This window comes from Schistocerca serialis, chromosome 1 (assembly GCF_023864345.2).
Source record: "Schistocerca serialis cubense isolate TAMUIC-IGC-003099 chromosome 1, iqSchSeri2.2, whole genome shotgun sequence".
Lineage (NCBI taxonomy): Eukaryota > Metazoa > Arthropoda > Insecta > Orthoptera > Acrididae > Schistocerca > Schistocerca serialis.
In genome coordinates this window covers 566,263,485-566,278,441 of record NC_064638.1, presented here as the reverse complement: position 1 = coordinate 566,278,441, position 14,957 = coordinate 566,263,485, and the positions used below count along the sequence as shown (strand labels likewise).

Genomic DNA, 14,957 nt, shown 5'->3' with positions numbered 1-14,957 from the left:
GTTCTGGGTACTGATTTCTCAGGATCTATGCACCCAAATTGCGTGAAAATGTAATCACACGTCAGTTCTAGTATGTTTCTCCAATGAATACCCATTTATCAACTGCATTTCTTCTTGGTGTAGAAATTTTAATGGTCAGTAGTGTACTTCTCTGAAATCAGTTTGGTTTTATTCAGAATTCCCCACTCCTTTGGCTACAAAATCTTATTTTTCAGATTAGTCTCCGTTCAATGCGACGGCCTTACGCCACCTTATTGGAAGGGCGTGCAAGGAGTGGTAACACAAGCGTCTTACCACTCTACTGGTCGTCGTCGGGGTCAACGTTTTGCTGTATCAATAACCTCTCACGCACTGCTTTCCGCGGAATGATCCTTCATTGGGCCAGAAAGATGGTCATTCTTTGCTCTTTCTGTTTAGCGACGAGGAACCCAGCGGGCACACACCTTTGAGTAGCCCTCCTGGTGGACGAGTGAATCAGCAGCACCAACCGTCGTGCCACTCGGCGTTTGTGATCCGCCGATCACCTAGAATGAGAGTGCGCCCGGACGTTCCAAACACCGCAGGAGTCACAGGTGTGTTCGGCCGGCCGGCGAGTGAGAGATCAGAAAGTGTGCGTGACCTTATAGCGGTGATGACAGACGCCTCGCTCAACGACTCACCGTGCTTTTGTTCATTGCCAGGTTTCCGTAGACATCCTGCAAGCGCCTTTTTTTAATATCTGCGATGCACTGGTTTTCCGCCAAAAGAAACTGAATGATAGCATTCTGCTTGGAAAGCACCTCCGTTACAGACACAATTTTGAAGTCAGCGTAAAGCGCCGCCACAAATCGGAACTTCATGAAATTATAGGGATTGAAGCTCGAATGTTACACGATGTCCCACAACAAATTCCGCATTATATATGCGAAGCTGGCCGAGAAAGAAATATGTGGCCTTACTTATTGAACGCATCTTGTATGTGGCCATTCCACTTTACATCGCTCCAGTACTCCACAATATAACCCCTGTTTCTTTAACAACATGATTTCTTAAGCATTTTTCTTTAATAAGAACGATTTTGCATTCACATGTGGTGCATTTTCCTGTGGTTTCTGTAAGAAAAATTTGCTCCGTATTAAGGCTGTCTACACATACGAAAATTAAACCCTCCACCCGCGTTCGGCTTCCCCCGTCGGAGGTTCGAGTCCTTCCTCGGGCATGGGTGTGTGTGTAAGTTAGTTTAAGTTAGTTTAAGTTAATTTAAATAGTGTGTAAGCCTAGGGGCCGATGACTTCAGTAGTTTGGTCCCATAGTCCTTACCACAAATTTCCAGCCGCGTTTTTCTGTCGGTATGTTTCGGCCAATTTTGGGAACTAATGTAGCGATTTTTGTATGGTTTTAGCTAATGGATAAAATGAGTCACGAGGAAGGTTTGTGTGTGGTTTTTATTGTTTATAGTAATGATGAATGTGTAAAATAGGCGTTGTTATCTGTTCAATATTCAATTGGCGTTTGGAGTGACATCTCGTGACAACGATGGGAGCTACGAACTGCAGTTAGGGAGTAAGCGATATCCGGCGGGGAAAGCAGTATAGTAACAGTCGTCAGAGAGCAACGAAGCTTGACCGACATCAATACTTATCATAAATTAAAATCCCCCCACCGAGCGAGGTGGCGCAGGGGTTAGCACACCGGACTCGCATTCGGGAGGACGACGGTTCAATCCCGCGTCCGGCCATCCTGATTTAGGTTTTCCTTGGTTTCCCTACATCGCTCCAGGCAAATGCCGGGATGGTTCCTTTGAAAGGGCACGGCCGACTTCCTTCCCCATCCTTCCCTAATCCGATGAGACCGATGACCTCGCTGTTTGGTCTCTTCCCCCAAACAACCCAACCCAAAGTCCCCCAGTCCGTTTTCCTGACCTTATGCGTAGGCTGATTTCAGAAACTACTGTGAGGATTTTGATAGAGTTTCACTAATAAACAGTCAAAATCACTACGAAGACTTGGGTAGATGACGAGTTACTATTTACTAATTACCTTTACGAAACTTTTCCCCGCTGAGACCTCCTTAAAATGATGAAAGGTAAAAAAATGCATCGCCTGTCACATTTTAGTCCTTCCTGCAGTGAAACCTCACCATTAGGCATGGTGTATTAATTTATTGCTTCTTTACTACCGACGCTATTCAGATACGACTTCATAAACATTGAGATGCTTGAAAAACTTGGTTTTGCTTAAAATGGAGCGCAAATTACCCAGACTATACGCATCCAGCATTTCATAATGAGAACACTTAGCGACTTCCAACAAACTTTATGCACGATTTCAAACCTTTTCTAAACTTTTTCTCGCTTATATGCTTGACGTCAAATATTTAACACATTAACTAACTTGCAACTTCGAAGCTGTTTTATACTCGGGAATTCGATTCTTTAAGGAATCGGTGGTTCCCTGGTCTTAATGCTTAAGTCGTCCTTGATGCGCAGTGCCTGTTCTGTAGCGTCTGGCTCGCGAGTTTGTCGACGAAACGATTTGACGCGCTCTACTAGTAAATGAACCAGTGACGATACGCACCGCTCTCCTTTCTCTCTTTGCTGACTCCTCAACTAATACTGCCTGGAAAGGGTCCCAGACTCAGAAGCAACACTCAAAGATCGGTGCGACGAGGATGAGTAAATTTTTCTTCAGGATTCGTCCAGCGTTCTTCGTTGGCTCAGTTGGTGTCAAGTACAAGTCCAAAGATTGCAGGTCCAACCCCCAGTCTGTCCAAGGCTTTTTATGTCACTTGTCGCTTCCAGCACGTCTCGCAAGGATTTTCATACCGAAAATTGACAGGTTTTACCGTGACTTGGAGTCCACGTTGAACAGCAGGACTCCCTATAAATGGCTGTGTAGGTCAGTTGAATCAGTTGAATGATCAGAGGTAGGCGACAGATAACCTCTTTAAAAAAAAAAAAAAAAAAAAAACTATGTCTAGTAAAACACTGGGGTGTTCATAGCAACCTTCCAGCTGGGGATATAACTGTTTTACCTTGGAATTCGACAGTGAATCTGTCTGGCGTCTACCTTTTCTACAAGCAGTTTTATGTGGAGGTTTTACATAGCTCGCTCCGCAATTACGTACATGTAGATTACGATCTAAGTAGGAATTAGTGGACACGACTCGTTACATTTCCTACAACATATTTTCCGTCTAGAAAAAAAATCTCATTAGTTGATATATATGAGAGAAGAAGGAACAGACGCCACCGTGGGTACCCTGTCGACTTGTGTTGCTGCTTGAATGTTCCATAATTTTTTATTTTTTTCTTGAGAGGGGCATCTGTAAAGTACTTACAGCGCGTAGATGCACGCGCGCGCGCACACACACACACACACACACACACACACACACACACACACACACAGAGAGAGAGAGAGAGAGAGAGAGAGAGAGGGGGGGGGGGGGGAGAGAGAGAGAGAGAGAGAGAGAGAGAGAGAGAGAGAGAGAGAGAGAGAGAGAGAGAGAGAGAAACACCAAAAAAGTTTGGAGAAACATGTGTGGGAATCAGGGACATGGTTTTCAGCACGTGAGCGATCCTGGGCGGAGGGACAGACGTGGAAACAGCCGGCGCGAACCGCTGCTTGTTTATGCGGCGCCTTATCTAATCGACACTAGGTCTGTGTCACCCGTTGTTTGCTCCAACTGTCGATCCGGGAAGTGTAGACCGCCTGCCCGGGCAGTTCGAGTATCACCGCAAACTAAAGACGTGGCAGTCACACAAACATCGGTACGCCGTTAGGTGACGAGATTTAGTAGTATGTCCAGCGACAACGGCATAGTGTTTCAGGATGACAATGCACCACTACAGGCAATGCTGAATTTTAGTACCACCTCAACGCAGTTATCGTCAGTTTTGTTGAGCCACTGTGTGCCTTTCCAGACACGCTGCTCCCCGACCGCTGTAGGAAATTCGAATTTACTCTTATTATTACGAGGGTTGATCAACAAAGAATAAATTTGGATAACATTGTCCAGAGGAGTAACAGCGATCTGGTAATGCAAATGGGTTAAAACAACGGTCTAGATCGCAACAATATTTTACTAATGACCGGTTTCGACTTCATTTAGGAGTTTACATTGCTGCGTAAGGTTCCGAGGAGGTGCCAGCAACAGCCATTTTTTGAAGATGACTTTTGCGCGGAGTCGAAACTGGTCCATAATAAAATAGTATTGCGATCTAGACTATTTCTTAATCCAGTTGCCGGCCGGGGTGGCCGAGCGGCTCTAGGCGCTACAGTCTGGAAACGCGCGACCGCTACGGTCGCAGGTTCGAATCCTGCCTCGGGCATGGATGTGTATGATGTCCTTAGGTTAGTTAGGTTTAAGTAGTTCTCAGTTCTAGGGGACTGATGACCTCAGAAGTTAAGTCCCGTAGTGCTCAGAGCCATTTGAGCCATTTAATCCAGTTGATCAACAAAGACTGAGACAGATTTCTTCCTGTAGTTTCCGTGATAGTTTCCAACCTGTGAGATGAATATTTGAAAAGAGCACGTGTTTATGTACAATGTCCATAGGAGGCAGCACTCTCGTATCGATAGGTTGGTACGAATGCTATATTTTGTAGAAGCTGTTTGAATTTCGCATACCAAACAATGGACGTGGCGCGAGAGGAGCAGTACGGCGCACTAAAATTCTGTGTTCGTTTAAACCACACTGCCACTGAAACTTAAAGAAGGCTACAGCAAGCGTACGGCGAAGATGCACTACTTCGTACAACAGTGTCACGGTGATTCAAAGACTTCAGAGAAGGTCGATTCTCAAGGACCTGACAAAGACAGAGACGCTATAAATAAAAGTGCAATCAAGTAGGAGGCGAATACTTTGAAAAAGATCATGCAAATGTTGAGATGGAGTAATAAACATCAATGAAGAAAGAAAAAAAAAGAGGTGTCAGTCATTGTTGATCAACCATGTCATTTACCGTTTGAAGCAGTTGGGAAATTTAAAAGAAAAATATACTTAGTGTTTAAAACATTCCCAATATTTTTACAGATAATAGTACTGCTCAAAAACTAGGAAATAAGAGCTATAAAGATACACTGCCTGATAAAAAAGAAAAAAGGAAGAAAAGAGAAGCTGCAAGAGGGGAGAAGGAAACGAAATACAACTTGAGGGGGAACTTGGTAGTATTAACACACTTTAAGAGTACTACGATGTCCCCCGCTGACCTGCGTGGATGCATTGATTCGGTTGGGGAGGGTCTCATAAAGCGGTTGTGTTCTCTCCTGGGCCAAACCGGCCCACAACTGTTGCATATTGTCCTTGACATCCTGGATACTGTCAGTGAGATAGAATTGACGTCCGAGCTTGTCCCACTCATGTTCTATCGGGGACAGAAGCGGAGATCTTGCTTGCAGTGAGAGCACCTCAACCTCATGCACATTTCAGCCTTGTAACAAAACCTCACTGGATTGTCGTATAGAGGAAGAAACTGGTTGTTCTTCATTCGTGGCTATAACTAAGCTTGAGACTGCTGTCTTTTTATATAAGATAGAACAGCATTGCTTAGCACTGGGAGCCACCGAACAGGGGTAGCGTACCAGATACAATGCTCACGTTTCATCGATCCCGAGTATCCACTATGTGATCCATACACCTGAACAGTATTCAGCTAATGAATAAACCAAGGCCAATGCCGACATTCTCAAAGGCTCTCCGTCCGCACTCTATGAAGTTTGTAACTACTTTCCGAAGGCAGATTCTGTGGGTAAGCGAGTTATCCAACATGACTACCAGATGCTTTGGACTGCTAGTCCTATGTTATATACAGGGTGATTCAAAAAGAATACCACAACTTTAGGAATTTAAAACTCTGCAACGACAAAAGACAGAGCTAAGCACTATCTGTCGGCGAATTAAGGGAGCTATAAAGTTTCATTTAGTTGTACATTTGTTCGCTTGAGGCGCTGTTGACTAGGCGTCAACGTCAGTTGATGCTAAGATGGCGACCGCTGAACAGAAAGCTTTTTGTGTTATTGAGTACGGCAGAAGTGAATCGACGACAGTTGTTCAGCGTGCATTTCGAACGAAGTATGGTGTTAAACCTCCTGATAGGTGGTGTATTAAACGTTGGTATAAACAGTTTACAGAGAATGGGTGTTTGTGCAAAGGGAAAAGTTCTGGACGGCCGAGAACGAGTGATGAAAATGTAGCACGCATCCAGCAAGCATTTGTTCGCAGCCCAGGAAAATCGACTCGCAGAGCTAGCAGAGAGCTGCAAATTCCACAATCAACTGTATGGAGAGTCCTACGAAAAAGGTTAGTTATGAAACCTGAACGTCAACTACCCGAGGCGATGGATCGGCCGCCAGGGAGCCCGTGACAGAGCACTTCATCACTGGCCTCCAAGAAGCCCTGATCTTACCCCCTGAGATTTTTTCTTATGGGGGTATGTTAAGGATATGGTGCTTCGGCCACCTCTCCCAGCCACCATTGATGATTTGAAACGAGAAATAACAGCAGCTATCCAAACTGTTACGCCTGATATGCTACAGAGAGTGTGGAACGAGTTGGAGTATCGGGTTGATATTGCTCGAGTGTCTGCAGAGGGCCATATTGAACATCTCTGAACTTGTTTTTGAGTGAAAAAAAACCTTTTTAAATACTCTTTGTAATGATGTATAACAGAAGGTTATATTATGTTTCTTTCATTAAATACACATTTTTAAAGTTGTGGTATTCTTTTTGAATCACCCTGTATTATTTCTGAATATTATCCACGGACAGTGGTTCGCGTATTGATCGCTAAGATGAACACTCCGCTGCAGAGTGAAAATCTCATTCTATGCTAAGATGATATGCTGGAACTTCTCTCTTCAGCTGGTCTGGTTTGAGGTTACACGTCTTCTGGCCGGACATGGGTGCATGTCGGAATGAACTGATACTGCTGACGATCTACAACCGTCTTAAGAGAGAGAGTCAGCGAAATTATTCAGGGTTTGAGATGGACATCATTAAAACAAAGGCGTTTTTCGTTGCGGCGGAACCTTCTCACGAAATTCCAATCACCAATTTTCTCCTCCGAATGCGAAAATATTTTATTGACACCGACCTACATACGAAGAAACGATCATCTGATAAAATAAGGGAAATCAGAGCTCGTACAGAAAGATATAGGTGTTCGTTCTTTCTGCGCGCTACACTAGATTGCAGAGTATCCATGCAGATGTAGACGTAGAAACAGACCAATCAGCTGTGCAATGGTGTTCAACATCTAACCACATGGCTGTCTACTCTATCGTCGTAAACCGCCCGTGCGTCTTCGTTGATACCACACACCACGTAGCCAAACACGACACTGAAGCGCGAGTGAGCTCACGCGCAAGTAAACAAGGAAGTCACAGAAATGTCTATACAAACAGGTAACGTATACATGTTCCAAGGACCTCATGAAATGATGGTATCCTGCCAATTGCTAAAAATGTAGTTACTAAAAGAAACCAGTGAAATGTTTGAAAAAGTTATTTGTATCACCAGTTAGCTGTTCATTCAGTTTGTTCTGATTATCCACGCTATGTATCGTAATTTCCAGCTGTTCTAGTAGATCCAGCTTTTTGCCTTTGTCCTGTCTATGTAAAATAACGAGATCCTGATCTATTCCCAACATGGGGTGTCCCGTTTGCCAAGTATGCGTGCCTACAGCTGACTTTTCGAAATTATTAACCCGGAAAGCATCGCTATGTTCTTTGTAACTTTGTTTACTTGCGCGTGAGCTCACTCGCGTTTCAGTGTCGTGTTTGGCTACGTGGTGTGTGGTATCAACGAAGACGCACGGGCGGTTTACGACGATAGAGGAGAGAGCAATGTAGTTAGATGTTGAACACCATAGGCGACACCATTTTAGAGTTTTTTTATATTTTAACGACTACGTGGAGATGCACCTTGGAAGACACGGCTGCAACATGGGAAGTAGCCATGCTGTTTTAATTTTATTATCAATTATATTGTGCCTGGTGCATGTTCCATTTTAGCGAGTTTTAACAGGTTCTTTTACTTTTTATTATTCTGATGATGGAAGCTTGACTTCCGAAAAGCGTCAATCTTAGTGTTTTTCACTATAAATAAGTGGTTGAGCCGATATATTTTTTAACATTGACATTCACAACCACGACCTCTCATCCAGTATGGATAAAATCAAAGATCTCAAAGCCAGTTTCCAAATAGGTAGTTCAGAAGAGGACTAAAATTCGTGGAAGTGCAGTTTTTACACCCATCAACGAGAAGATGTCCTGCATGGCATGAGTGTTATCAAGTGGTTGTTGCCCAAGCTTGAAATAACGATTGATTTGCACTGTAATGCTCGGCGTGTCTGTTGTAGTCAGGGCTACCCGACGGCGACCTCGTCATCCCGGCTGAAGCGGAACTGACGTGTTCGGTGCGGACCCTTGACAGGCCAACACGACTTGGAAGATGGAGTGCCCCATGCGTGTGGCGGTGATGACGTGTCCCCCCTGACGACCAGTACAAGGTCTGGCCGTATCACTCTCACGTGTCAGGCCTGCTGTCTACTAGGTACGTACGGACGATAGGCGCTATCTCTGCAATGCGGCACACGTCTGCAATCAAATACTCGTGCGCGTATTTTGGAGAATACTGTATCACTCCACTTGACAATCATCGCATACTTTTAATCTTCTCCTGGTTGGATCCTGCCTGCAGAAAACTATACAGGATCTTAAAAGACAATTATATTCTCCACCTCGGCTATATTACGGTTATCGCCATTTACGTCACGCCATCACCTGATTTCGGCGATGTGCTATTTTCAGATGCTTATTCATTATAGGTACGTCCATCATTTAAATATACAGGCTGAATCACCTAAAAAGTGTTATTGATGTGTGGTTTCCGCAGAATGGATTAGTAGTCAGGGGCTCGTACTGTTAGCCAATAGCCGACCGCTGCGGTCGTAGGTTCGAATCCTGCCTCGGGAATGGATGTGTGTGATGTCCTTAGGTTAGTTAGGTTTAACTAGTTCTAAGTTGTAGGGTACTGATGACCTCAGAAGTTAAGTCCCATAGTGCTCAGAGCCATTTTTGTTAGCCAATAAGCAGACTGTAATAATATATTTTATTGAAACGTACTTTTTACAATGGAACAATGCTTATTGACATTAACAAAATAAAAGTAGGATAAATTAGAATGTCAGCGGTGTTTGTTGCAGGATTCAAATGGTTCAAATGACTCTGAGCACTATGGGACTTAACATCTGAGGTCATCAGTCCCCTACAACTTAGAACCACTTAAACATAACTAACCTAAGGACATCGCACACATCCAAGCCCGAGGTAGGATTCGAACCTGCGACCGTAGCGGTCGCGCGGTTCCAGACTGTAGCGCCTACAACCGCTCGGCCACACTGGCCGGCTGTTGCAGGACTGTAGTGCGAGTCGTTTACGAAATATCGTATTTTCAAAGGTTTCTACACTGACGCTTGCTTGTGCCATTCAACCTGTGTAGTTCCTAGGTAGGATGTTGTTCTGTTTGCTTCTAGTGTGCCTGCGTGTTCCTTGAGTGCACTGCGACTTGCTTGTCAGTTAATGTGTGACTATGGGATTTACCAATGCAGAAGAAGCCGAGATGCTCATGATATATGGAGAGAGTAACATAAAGCAGTTCGTTCGTGTACGGCGTATGCGGCAAAATATGCCAACAGATGCCACCCACCTCGGCAATTACGACAGAAGAGGGGGAAATTAATGTTTTTGCTGCTTTTGCAGTTGATCCGCACGTTCGTTCCAGGGCAATCGCACGTGGAAGTGGTATGAGTCAGACAAGTGTCCTGGCATGAGTCAGACAAGTGTCTGCGCATTCTCCATCGACATACTTTCCGTCCCTATCACATCTCTCTCCGTTAAGAGCTGCATGGGAACGATTATGAGAATCGTATTAACTTCTGTACTTGGGCATTAAGACAAGCTACTCCAGATGTACCATGTATCCCGTTTAATGATGAAGCCACATTTGTCAGTCACGGCCAGATAAACCGCCGAAACACGCACTATTGGTGTGGTCACAATCCACAATTCGTCAGGTGAAACTTCAGCTTTCATGGAGTGTAGATGTGTGGTATTGAATAGTCAACCCTCATCTCACAGGCCCGTTTTTCATAACAGAATACTGAACGCGGACAAGTATCGCAGCCTCCTAACAGACCATCTTCCACAGCTGCTACAAAACGTTCCTCTTCAGACTAGGAGGAACCTGTGGTACCTACATGATGGCTGTCCAGCCCATAGTGCACGAAGTACTACAGTATGTCTTCACGAATTGTTTCCAAATCGTTGGATTGGACGCAGAAGACCCGTACCTTGGCTGGCCAGTTCCTAGGATTTGACGCCTGTAGACTTTCTTCTAGGGGAAAGCTGATAAACGCTGTCGTCAAGGACATACCAACTAGTCTCAATGATAGGCAACGACGTTTTACTTAAGCCTGGCCGGACATCTCCACTGAAAAGTTAGCACTTGTTCAGCAGTCGTCCCATACCATAAGGGAAGCGTGTATTGGGGCTGCCGTGGTCATTTTGAACACAACCTGTGATGGTCAGTTGTCATGTTACTGGTCATAGTCCACGTAACTAGTGTATACATTTGTGTTGTTCTTTAGTGTGTGCTACCAGAGGTATCGTGAAGTGTCGGTATGGGAACTTTTCAAAATACGATGTCTCTTAACCGCACTAGAATCCTCAAACAGACACCACTGATATTCTAATTTACCTTACTTTCAATTTGTTAATATCAATGGGCATCTTTCCATTTAAAAAAAGTGCATGTTTGCACAAAAATGCACTTTCTAAGTATTACAATTTGTTGATTGGCTAATAATAAGAGCTCCTGACTACCAATCCATTCTTCGAAAAAAAGCGCATCAGTAGCACTTTCCATTTCCGCAATATCTGCGGTGCAACTTTTACGCGATTCACGCTGTGTAACTGCAGTCGCTGTAGAGTCGAACGAGAACAACGTCCCATACTGGTCAACGACTTAAAGAACACTGCTGCCGTGGTGTCATAACATACTAACATAAAAGCTCATAGTATATCGCACAGAACATAGCTCTGCACGAGTTGATTTGATATCGTCCAGCTATAGTAAACAGTAGTTCAAAACATACCGATATCAATCACCACCGCCCAGCAGAATCGATCCTATAGATATGTCCCACGTACATGGTACCTAATCATAGTACACCTTTTGTCGGCGAATTTATTGTTACTTTATAGGTGTTTGACGTGCGCGCACACTTGACCATGAGTCATCAAATAGGATAGAATGCTCCCAGTTTTCGTCAGTATGTACACCTAAAAAACTGAAGTGGAAGGAGCATGTTACTGAGCTTCGCAAACAGTCAAGTTCATCTACTTTCACTCTTCGTATCTTCTTATAATTGCTAATCTTGGAAACGAACGAATTAACTCCCTGATATGTTTTGCATATTACCACTCAATAATGTCTCATTGATTAATTTTATGGGGTAATTCACCAATAAGAAAAGAAGTATTAATTACGCAAAAGCGAACAGTAAAAATATAATATGTAGTGATCACCAATGGGCGTCATACAGGTACATCATCAATCAAGCCAGGCATTTTAACTACGCCGTCACAAACATATATTCGCTAATGAATCTCGTCGTAAATAATCCATCACAGTATGAGAAGAGCAGTGAGGACAATTCCTACAGCGATAGAGGGGAAAATACCCCTTACTACGCATTGTTACAGCTGTCAGTGGCTCCGAAAGAATTTCATCATGCAGTAACAAAAATCTTTGATCATTTGTTCAATAACATATAATCTATGACAGTAGCAAAGTAAATTTTAAATCTAACCTAAAATCATTTGTCCTGGACAACTTCTTGTGTTCCATGGACCAATTTCTGTTTAAAAACTGGCAGCTTGAGAAAAAACTGTCTTTTTAAGTAAAGTAGACTAAAAAAAATAATGTGTTCATTAAGGTTAACACTAATCGTGCATACATGGATTGTAAACTGAATCGTTCCACATTATTTCGTTAAAAGAATAGTTTAAGTCATCTATGGAACAAGTAACTAGCTCACTAACTCACACTCACACACACTTGTTGACGCTTACTTCATGGTTCAAAATGGTTCAAATGGCTCTGAGCACTATGGGACTCAACATCTGTGGTCATCAGTCCCCTAGAACTACTTAAACCTAACTAACCTAAGGACATCACACACATCCATGCCCGAGGCGGGATTCGAACCTGCGACCGTAGCAGTCGCGCGGTTCCCGACTGAGCGTCTAGAACCGCTTGGCCACCACGGCCGGCGCTTACTTCATTTCACATAGCAAGTTATTATATAACCGCGCAGAGTGGCCGCGCGGTTTGAGGCGCCCTGTCACGGAGTGCGCGGCCTCTCCCGCCGGAGGTTCGACCCCTCCCTCGGGCATGGCTTTGTGTGTGTGTGTGTGTGTGTGTGTGTGTGTGTGTGTGTGGCGTTCTTAGCGTAAGTGGTAGTGTGTAAGTCTAGGGACCGATGACAGCAGTTTGGTTCAAAAAATGGCTCTGAGCACTATGGGACTTAACATCTGAGGTCAGCAGTCCCCTAGACTTAGAGCTACTGAAACATAACTAACCTAAGGACGTCACACACATCCATGCCCGAGGCAGGATTCGAACTTGCGACCGTTGCAACAGCGCGGTTCCAGACTGAAGCGCCTAGAACCGCTCGACCACAGCGACTGGCGCAGTTTGCTCCTTTAGGAATTCACACAAAAATTTTTTATTATGTAATGAAAGTTAATACTTTAAAAAGCATTTCGAAACACCGAAATTTAAAATCTTTCGCAACCTTATGGAGTTTATAAGCCATCGTACACACAAGGGCGACAAGTTGGAAAGTCTTTAATTCAAACACAGTGTCGGTCCGATGTTCTTGTAAGCACTTGTTTCGTTGACTAAGCGACAGTGCGGAATTAGTCGAATGCTTCCAGAAGTCGAACACAACATCAACCTGGACGCAGCTAGCTACTGTCTTCTGGGCCTCGGACGAACAGGCAGACCGCTGTTTTCTGAACCTATGTTGATTCCCATATAGATTTTCAATCCACAAAAAAGACCATAATACGCGGGCAATAAACGTGTTCCATTATTCTACAACAGACTGACGGACGGAATATAGGTCTATAGCTGTGCGTACCTGTCCGAAGCCATTCTTGAAAACGGGAATGACCGCCTTTTTCCAGCTGCTCAGTATACTTCGTCGCACCATCGACTTGCGTTAAACTACTGGTAGAAGTGTAGCATAATCTACATAGGAAGATGCAAATATCCGGCCGGGCCCGATCACTTTACCTCTGTTAAGAGATTTCAGTAGATTTTCTAATCCATTATCACTTATCTTAATATTGGCCATTTCCGCATGCGCGCCATGTTGAAAAGAAGAAACATAATATGTTCTCCTGAGAGGAACAGCACTTGTTGTGTCTGTCAGTACTACATTGTATTCCAGGAACTGATGTTGACAGCTAACGTTGCGCAAAATGTTATTCTCGAAAGGAGATTAAGCAGTAAACACGTCAGAGAAGTAACGGTATCTACGCGAATACGTTGTTGTTGTTGTTGTGGTCTTCAGTCCTGAGACTGGTTTGATGCAGCTCTCCATGCTACTCTATCCTGTGCAAGCTTTTTCATCTCCCAGTACCTACTGCAACCTACATCCTTCTGAATCTGCTTAGTGTATTCATCTCTTGGTCTCCCTCTACGATTTTTACCCTCCACGCTGCCCTCCAATACTAAATTGGTGATCCCTTGATGCCTCAGAACATGTCCTACCAACCGATCCCTTCTTCTGGTCAAGTTGTGCCACAAACTTCTCTTCTCCCCAATCCTATTCAATACTTCCTCATTAGTTATGTGATCTACCCATCTAATCTTCAGCATTCTTCTGTAGCACCACATTTCGAAAGCTTCTATTCTCTTCTTGTCTAAACTATTTATCGTCCATGTTTCACTTCCATACATGGCTACACTCCATACGAATACTTTCAGAAATGACTTCCTGACACTTAAATCAATACTGGATGTTAACAAATTTCTCTTCTTCAGAAACGCTTTCCTTGCCATTGCCAGCCTACATTTTATATCCTCTGTACTTCGACCATCATCAGTTATTTTGCTCCCCAAATAGCAAAACTCCTTTACTACTTTAAGTGCCTCATTTCCTAATCTAATTCCCTCAGCATCACCCGACTTAATTAGACTACATTCCATTATCCTTGTTTTGCTTTTGTTGATGTTCATCTTATATCCTCCTTTCAAGACACTGTCCATTCCATTCAACTGCTCTTCCAAGTCCTTTGCTGTCTCTGACAGAATTACAATGTCATCGGCGAACCTCAAAGTTTTTATTTCTTCTCCATGAATTTTAATACCTACTCCGAATTTTTCTTTTGTTTCCTTTACTGCTTGCTCAATATACAGATTGAACAACATCGGGGAGAGGCTACAACCCTGTCTTACTCCCTTCCCAACCACTGCTTCCCTTTCATGTCCCTCGACTCTTATAACTGCCATCTGGTTTCTGTACAAGTTGTAAATAGCCTTTCGCTCCCTGTATTTTACCCCTGCCACCTTTAGAATTTGAAAGAGAGTATTCCAGTCAACATTGTCAAAAGCTTTCTCTAAGTCTACAAATGCTAGAAACGTAGGTTTGCCTTTCCTTAATCTTTCTTCTAAGATAAGTCGTAAGGTCAGTATTGCCTCACGTGTTCCAGTGTTTCTACGGAATCCAAACTGATCTTCCCCGAGGTTGGCTTCTACTAGTTTTTCCATTCGTCTGTAAAGAATTCGTGTTAGTATTTTGCAGCTGTGACTTATTAAGCGAATACGTAGGCCGCCAAAAAATTTACAGGTTATAAAAGTGACGACGACGTCGATCTCAAGTGGCAGTCACTTGGCAGCTGGGA

General features: G+C 43.7%; 1 protein-coding gene across 2 annotated transcripts in view; it reads right to left on the bottom strand.

Annotated features, from left to right (window-relative positions):
* LOC126475922 (organic cation transporter protein-like) overlaps nucleotides 1-14,957 on the bottom strand; it is a 416,650-nt gene that overhangs the window by 75,298 nt on the left and 326,395 nt on the right. The gene's annotated exons all lie outside the window — the stretch shown is intronic.